This window comes from Rhinopithecus bieti, unplaced genomic scaffold (assembly GCF_001698545.2).
Source record: "Rhinopithecus bieti isolate Rb0 unplaced genomic scaffold, ASM169854v2 scaffold_1428, whole genome shotgun sequence".
Classification (NCBI taxonomy): domain Eukaryota; kingdom Metazoa; phylum Chordata; class Mammalia; order Primates; family Cercopithecidae; genus Rhinopithecus; species Rhinopithecus bieti.
In genome coordinates, this window is record NW_016803608.1 from 117,224 (window position 1) to 125,663 (window position 8,440).

The window sequence follows — 8,440 nt, forward strand, 5'->3', positions numbered from 1 at the left end:
TTCAGCGAGGACAGCAATTATGACTTTGTGCCTATAACTTCAACCTCATCCTCTTATACACTGCTTCAAAGCAGGTACTCAATAAGTATCTGTTAAACAGCAACAACAGAAAAATGAAGGGGACCAGGCGTGGTAGCTCACGCCTGTTATCCTAGCACTTTGAGAGGCCGAGGAGGGTGGATTGCTTGAGGTCAGGAGTTCAAGACCAGCCCTGGCAACATGGCAAAACCCTCAAAAAATTAACTGGTCATGGTGGTGTGTGCCTGTAGTCCCAGGTACTTGGGAGAGCTGAGGCAGGAGGATCACTTGAGCCCAGGAGATCAAGGCTGCAGTGAGCTGAGATTGTGCCACTGCGCTCTAACCTTTTGTCACTGAGTGACAAAGTGAGAGACCCTGTCTCAGAAAAAATAAAATAAAATAAAATAAATAAAATAAAAAAAGGAAACACAGAAACTGAAGGTACACCTGAGATGGATACAATTAAGTATAAAAAGCTGTCACCTGAGAGTATACGTTCATCAAACAGAATGATCTCTTTCTTCTATGGTGGTGGCAATTCCTTATTTGCCATTTTAAAACTATTTCTATTACTGTTCTAAATATCATTATATAGAAAAAATTCTAAGTGTAACGCTCAGCCAGGCTTTTGTTAGTGTGGCAGATTGTATTCATCCATATTTCGACACAGCAATATATATCCCATGCCACATTCTTACAATGTGATGTTGATAACGCCTCCATTAAATGGTGTCATCTATGTAACCTGTTGAACCTGAGCTGAAATTTTTAACTCAATTTGTCAATAATTGTGTTTTTTTTTTTTTTTTTTTTTTAAAAAAAGGTCATAAAAGATGATAAAGGTCCCAGCTTTCTCTCTCTCCATTTGGGAGTCCTGAATTAGCATATAAGAAACCGGACTATCCTGAAACTTCCATGCTGGAGAAATCTCACAGATCACAAAGAAATGGAGGAAGAGGCCCAAGCAGCTCCAGATGTTTCAGTCCCAGCTGTTTGAATTTTCTCAGATCAGATACCAGATATCAGGAAGGTGAGTAAAGAAACTTAGGAGCTGACTCAGCCACAGCCACCTAACTGCAACCTCATGAGACACCTTAAGCAAAAACTTTACGGCTGAGCTTCTCCTGAATTCTTGACCCACAAAAACTGTGAATTAAATTATTATTGTTGTATTAAACTTTGAATTGATTTTGTACACGGCCATTATGAATGAAAGAAGCTGCCTAAGCAAAAGGAATGACTGCCAAAACTCTAAGACCTGGGCCACCATATGAGATAATGTAGATTTTACTGATTCAAAGAGCTAAACCCTTACCATTATTAATTTTCTAAAAATTTAGTGTTCTGAATTCAGTTTTCTTTTTTCTTTTTTCTTTTTTTTTTTTTTTTTGAACGGGGTTGGGGCCTTTTCTCTCAGGATGGGTGGCCGGTGCTGGGTCTCCAGCAACCGCAAGCTCCACCTCCCGGGTCTACGCCATTCTCCTGCCTCAGCCTCCCGAATAGCTGGGACTACAGGCGCCCGCCACCTTGCCCGGCTAGTTTTTTGTATTTTTAGTAGAGATGGGGTTTCACCGTGTTAGCCAGGATGGTCTCGATCTCCTGACCTCGTGATCCGCCCATCTCGGCCTCCCAAAGTGCTGGGATTACAGGCTTGAGCCACCGCGCCCGGCCCTGAATTCAGTTTTCAAGTGTTGTTGCTTACATTTTCTCTTACAATTTGATTATGTAAGTTGTCTGTACTCGTGTGTGTGCACACGCAAATGTGTGTGTAAACCTGAAGGTAAACTGTGAGTATATTTCTAAGAATAAAAATTTGGGAGTACAGAAGTGCATAATATCCAGAAAAGTTATGTAAGTTTCATGCAATTAAAATCAAATTTGTCTCTTTAATTTCTCAGGTCTTTCAAAGTCTATTTTTGCTGCTTTGCAGTAAAATATATTTTGATGTTAGAATCTGCTTTCTAGTTCTTAAAAATAGATCAAATTAATAGTTATTTATATTTTGTATCAAATGGATACATTTTGTGTTATACACAAGGTTTCTCAGCCCACACACTCCATCAACATTCTCTCATTTTTGTTTTTTAAAGCGTTTCTGATGGGTTATTATCTAAGGGTGGGTTGGTAGAGATTTGATTTAATACATTTTCTTAACACAAAAATAATTTTTTCAAATTAAAAGAAAACACTGCCTTTGCTGCTTTTAAGTTTGTTATAGCAAAAAATACCTTTTATATCAATATTTCACAGTCTATTTTAAACCAATAATTATCAATAATCTAGCTAATTCTGTCACCAATTTCTTTATTACCTTGAAAGAAAGAGAAAATCCATATAGACTAAGCAACAACAAATTCCAGATTTAATGGAAAATATTTTGTTGCCAAGCAGGGAACCCAACTCAGCATTGAGTTTGAGTATGAATTTCAGAAGATGATGTAGGAGGTAGGTCTTTTAAAGCCAAACTATCTCTGTCTCATTTTGAAACATATTCAAGAGTTGCAGACTAGCTGGCAAAGTCTGGGCTTGTCAGTAAGGTAAATGCTGAGTTGAAGGGAAGGTGACTGCTTCTTTATAGATGGAGCACCCACCTAAAAACTGTGGTGTTCAGCTACCTCTGTTGCACATGTAAGGTGGCCGGCTCAGGATTATGACACAAGTTAGAGCTGCACCACTGTCAGCAAGTGAGGTAATGATTTGCCAACCATGTTAGATGTTAGTTACTCTGGCGTAATAGAGCAACTTGTGGACAGGAAACATGTTTCTCCTATTGTTTACATGAGGATCATTCTTAATATTGCAACAGCTATTGGTAAAGCCTGTTGTCATTACCCCGTATGTCTATCTGGCTGCTCTGTGCTTCCTAGAGTGTGGAATCCTGTTGGTAAGCTAATAATGAGATACACTAGTCATTATATACATAAAAAGTTAAAAATAGTCAAAGCTAGATCTGATACTAAGAGTAGAGCTGCATCAAAGGAGAATTTAGCTAAAAAAAAAAAAAAATCAAAATATTTTTGTAAAGAGGAGGAGGGAGAATTGCTTTATTTAACTTCTTGTCCTTTATCAAGAAACTGCCTCAGCTCCCTTTTCAAACTAGACTTTAGCCTGACTGCTAGGCCCACTCTGATCTTTTTTTTTTCCATTTTTAGGAAAAAAATAATTTAATTCTTAGTTTCTGAGCTTCCAGAGCCTAGTTTCTGGATATTTAAGATAAATTTAATAGATCCTTCAAAGGCATATTTTCATTCTAGGAGAAATTTATATGTTAGCTGTTACAACCAACATCCATATTAGCTGCAACTCCTAGTTCCCATTTCCAAGAGTCCTATTTTGTCGGTGTGAATTCTCAGAACTTTTCTACTCTACCTGTCAGGGAAATGCTTCCATAGTATTTAATGTTCATTGGTCACCTTAATTTAATTTTCCTTTAGGAAATGTCAAGAAAATCTTAGATATTTTGTTATGGGGAGAAATACAGAAGGATCTGTAAGAGTAAATACAGATCAAAATTTTCAAAAAGTAGATTAATTAGAAACTGGGAAAACAAGATTTATCAAAAAGAGAATTTTGAAAATATATCAGCAAAAGTCAAGAGGGGAAGGAAACTCAGATTTGGTGGCCAATAATTAGTACCAACAATACTTCCTGCTTCCATTTCCTCAGTTTCCTTCTGCTTAGATCTAGTTATTCTGCAGATCAGGATTAAAATCAGAGAATAAATGAGACACAGAGAAACAGTTTAAGATGCTAAGAAAAGTGAAATAAAGGACACACAGAATTATATGCCAGATATCACAAAATTACAGTTTATTATTATAAAACAAAAAAAATTTGGGAAAAAATCAGAGTACAATGTGTATAAACTGAGGTTAAGCATCAATTATATGATGTGAATTGCCTGATTATATTCGTTGCCTTGCTTTGTTTTGTTTTGTTTTGCTTTTAGTTTTTGGTTGGAATGTGCATCATTATTCACTTGCTGATTTATAATGGCTTTTTGTCTTTTAAGGAAATAAGCCCTTTGTCTTTCATACTATTTATGTAAAGGAGACTTAAGTGTTTATCTTAGAATGAAAAAGGGAAAACAAAGGTGAAACACTAGCTTCTATTATAAAGAGAGAGAACTTATTGTTAACAGAAGAAGCCTATACTTCCAGTTTCTGCTATCTCCTGTTCACTTCAGTTAATAAACTTTAAATGAAGCTTTCCCTGCAACGCTGTTACATTTGAAATTAAAACAATTAATTAAGTGGATTTAAAATTAAAGAAAACTTTGTTCTTAAGTGGAAATCAATTGGCTTTGGATAGATGAGAAACCAAATAATAATGGGACACAATCAAAGTAAATTTAGATGATAAAACTTGTGTATTCCCTTTCAGTCTGATAAAGAACAACATTAGGTGAAGATATGCCTGGAAAATACGCACAGCTATAAAAATCTAACGGTAAAACCTCAAATTAAGCTACAACTAAAACCATGTATTTTCAGAGTCACACTTCATAGCTTCTCTCCCCATCTGCATCACATCATTAAATCAGCACAAAGAACTTTAAAATACGATGGCAAGTAATTTAATAATGACTCAATGTACCTGATCCAATTTTTCTGCTAGGTAATGAAAAGGTGAATATGAGAGCATTCAAGATTTTATCCAGTCCTGTGGTTTTAAGTACCATGTATAAGCTGAGGTCTCTCAAATCTCCATTTTCAATCTTCACAACTCTGCTACGATCCAGCCACATATACAGTTGAACGGCTGCAAATTACCAAGAGCCAAGCCCTTAGATTAAGCTATCGTTATAGACAAAATCATGTGTTTGTCAGATCAATAACTAGACATCCTTAGTCCTCTCTTTTCCCCACCCTTCTGCTCCAATCCATTAGCAGGTCCTGTTTTTGTTCTCTCCTAAACACACTTTCAAGTCCAATTGTTTCTCACCATTGTCCCACTGCTGAAGGCCTAGTCTCTACCACCATCCTTAGCCTTCTGCCTTGTCTGCTAATACTCTTGCTTCCTTACAGTCTGTTGCTTACATAGCACCTCATACAGTTGTCTTAAAACTTAAATCAGATCATAACACTCTTCAGCATCAACTCCATCAGTCTTTTCCCTTTATCATTAGTCTTAAAGTCAAACCTAAACTCTTTACCATAGACTCACCTCCCCAGTGTCATAGCCTATCACTGTGCCAGCCTTCACGGTAGTCTTTTTCCTGTCTTGGGGCTTTTGTATTTCCTGTTCTCTCTGCCTAGCACACTGTGCCCCAACATTTTCATATGACTATCTTCTTATCACTTAAGTTTCACCTTAAATGTCACCTCCTCACTTCTAGTCACTCTTTTGTCCCACCCAAATGTTTACATAGCACTTATCATTATCTGAAGTTATATTTCGAATTTACATGTTTATTAACTATTTCTCCATAAGAAAAAGAAAGCAGGAAGGGCCCATAATGATCATGTAATTCAACTTTACTGTATTATGTAAAAAACTGAGGCCCTCAGAAGCTAGATGCTTTGCCCACATACATCCACAACTAGTTAGGGGAGAAACCAGAAAGGAAAATAAATTCTTGTTAACAATAAATACTAAGTGGATTGTATTTATATAACTATTCCTAGAGCTATGAAAAATAACTAAGATGCTTTATCCAATAACTTTGGTTCATGTGGTGGTACAATTGTAGAGACGTTTTAAAATTTTTCCGAGCTTGCCACTGTCCTAACTTTTTTTCCATGGAATAAGGAGTGGTGGGAAGCTCCGAATTAAAGCTTTCTAACTTTCATTACATAGTATATCATTTTAATTTGAATTCACATAGATTATGGTGATATGGGGTCTCCTTAATTCTATTTTTAAGTAGTGTGAAATTTTACTTTCGAGAATTTCAAATGTCTAAAGTGCTTATTTGCCATAGGAAATAGAGCAGAATATACAACTTTCTTTGCTGAAGAAGGATCTGGCAGTGACCTAGGACTGTCATTATGAACAAGAGTACTAATTTGCAACAGGGCAAGAGAAGATAAAGGCGTAGTAGAGAAATGTTACTCACTAGTTCTTGTAAATGTTTACCACCAGAAATTATTTACAGGAAACTACCATCTGAAATCATCTTCTTTTGTTGTGACTTTTGTGCTTCTCCTTGGGGTGCTGAAAAACAAATCTGTATATTTGAGGGATGTGATCAGCTGATTCAAAATAATGAAATCTTTATTTTTGAGATATGTTGGAAACAATTATTGTATTTTAGATAAATCATTTAGCAAGGATACATCAATGCAAGCATGATCCACATTGTATTATGTTCCATGTGATGTGCATAAAGGACCAGAAAGCATAGTTTCCATCCTTGACATTTTCATTGTTAACATTGCCATGCATACATAGTGCCTACTAACACCCAGATAATGGCAGCACAGTAGCCACACTTAGATGGTTATTTCAGTCAATCTACAAGTAATGTAGCTGGTTTTTCAGAATTACCACAAAGCTGGTTAATGTTAATTCAACATATTTTTACGAGGCTTTATAGTATGCAAAGGACTGTGTCATATATTGTGAGGGAGGGTGATATAGTTTAGGTATTTATCCCCACCCAAATCTCATGTTGATTTTAATCCCCAGTGCTGAAAGTGGGGCCTAATGGGAAGTATTTGGATCATGGTGCCAGATTCCTCATGGCTTGATGCTGTCTTTGTGATAATGAGTACTCATGAGAACTCATCATTAAAAATGTGTGGCACCTTCCCCCACCCCTTGCTCCCACTTTACCATCTGCCATGAGTAAAAGCTTCCTGAGGCCTCCCCAGAAGCAGTGCCAGCACTATGTTTCCTGTACAGCCTATGGAACCATGAGCCAGTTAAACCACTTTTGTTATAAATTAGCCAGTTTCAGGTATTTCTTTGTAACAATGCAAGAAGGGCCAAATATAGATAATTGGTAACAGGAAAGGCGTGTTGCTATGAAGATACTTGAAAATGTGGAAGTGCCTTTGGAACTGGATAATAGGTAAAGGTTGGAAGAGTTTGGAGGGCTCAGAAGAAGATAGGAAGATGAAGGAATATTTGGAACTTCTTAGAGAATGGTTAAATTGTTGTGACCAAAATGCCGATAGTTATATGAAGTCCAGACAGCCAAGGTTTCAGATGGAAATGAGGAACTTATTGGGAACTGGAGCAAAGGTCACATGTGCTATGCTCTAACAAAGAGCTTTTCTGCATTCTATTCATGCCCTAGGAATCTGTGGAAGTTTGAACTAAAGAGTGATGATTTAGGGTGTCTGGTGGAAGAAACTTCTCAGCAGCAGAGTGTTCAAGATGTGGTCTGGCTGCTTCTAACAACCTATACTTAAATGAGGGTGCAAATAAATGATTTAAAGTTGGAACTTATATTTAAAAGGGAAACAGAACATAAAAGTTTGGAAAATTTGGAGACTAGCCATATAGCAGAGAAGAAAAATCTTTTTGTTTTTTGGTGGGGGGAGAGAAATTCAAGCTGGCTGTGGAGCAACCACTTGCTAGAGATATTTGCATAATTAAAAAAGAGCCAGGTGCTACTAGCCAAGACAATGGGAAACAGGCCTCAAAGGCATTTCAGAGACCTTCATGGCAGCCCCTCACATCACAGGCCCAGAAGCCTAGGAGGTCTGACTGGTTTCATGGGACAGGCATACTGCCTTGTGCAGCCTCAAGCCACTGCTCTCTGCACACTGGTGACTCTAGTTCCAACTCCAGCCAGGGCTCAAATGGGCCCAGGTACACCTCAAGCTGCCACTTTGGAGAATGCAAGCTGTAAGCCTTAGTGTTTTTCATGTGGTGTTAAGCCTGCAGAAACAGAGAGTATGAGAGTGGTGGATTCCTAGTAGCCTTCGCCTAGATTTCAGAGGATGTATGAAAAAGCCTGGATGCCTAGGCAAAAGCCTGCTGCAGGGGTGAAGCTCCATAGAGAACCTCTACTTGGGCAGTACAGAGGGGAAATGTAGGGTTAGGGCGTCCATACAAAGTCCCCACTGGGACACTGCCTACTGGAGCTGTGGGAAGGGGACCACTGTCCTCCAGACCCCATAAAGGTAGATCCACCAGCAGGTTGCACGCTGAGCCTGAAAAATCCATAGGCATTCAACAACAGCCTGCAAGAGCAGCCTTGGGATTTGTACACTGCAAAACCACTGGGGTGGACTGCCCAAGGCCTTCAGAACCCACCCGTTGCACCAGTATGTCCTGGATGTGGGACATGGAGTTAAAGGAGATTATTTTAAAGCTTTAAAATACAATGCCTACCCTGCTAGGTTTGGGACATGTGTGGAGTCTGTAGTCCTTTTCTTTTGGCTGATTTCTCTCTTTCTGAATGGCAATGTTTACCCAATGCCTATGCCATTATTATATCTTGGAAGTAAATAACTAGTTTTGATTTTAC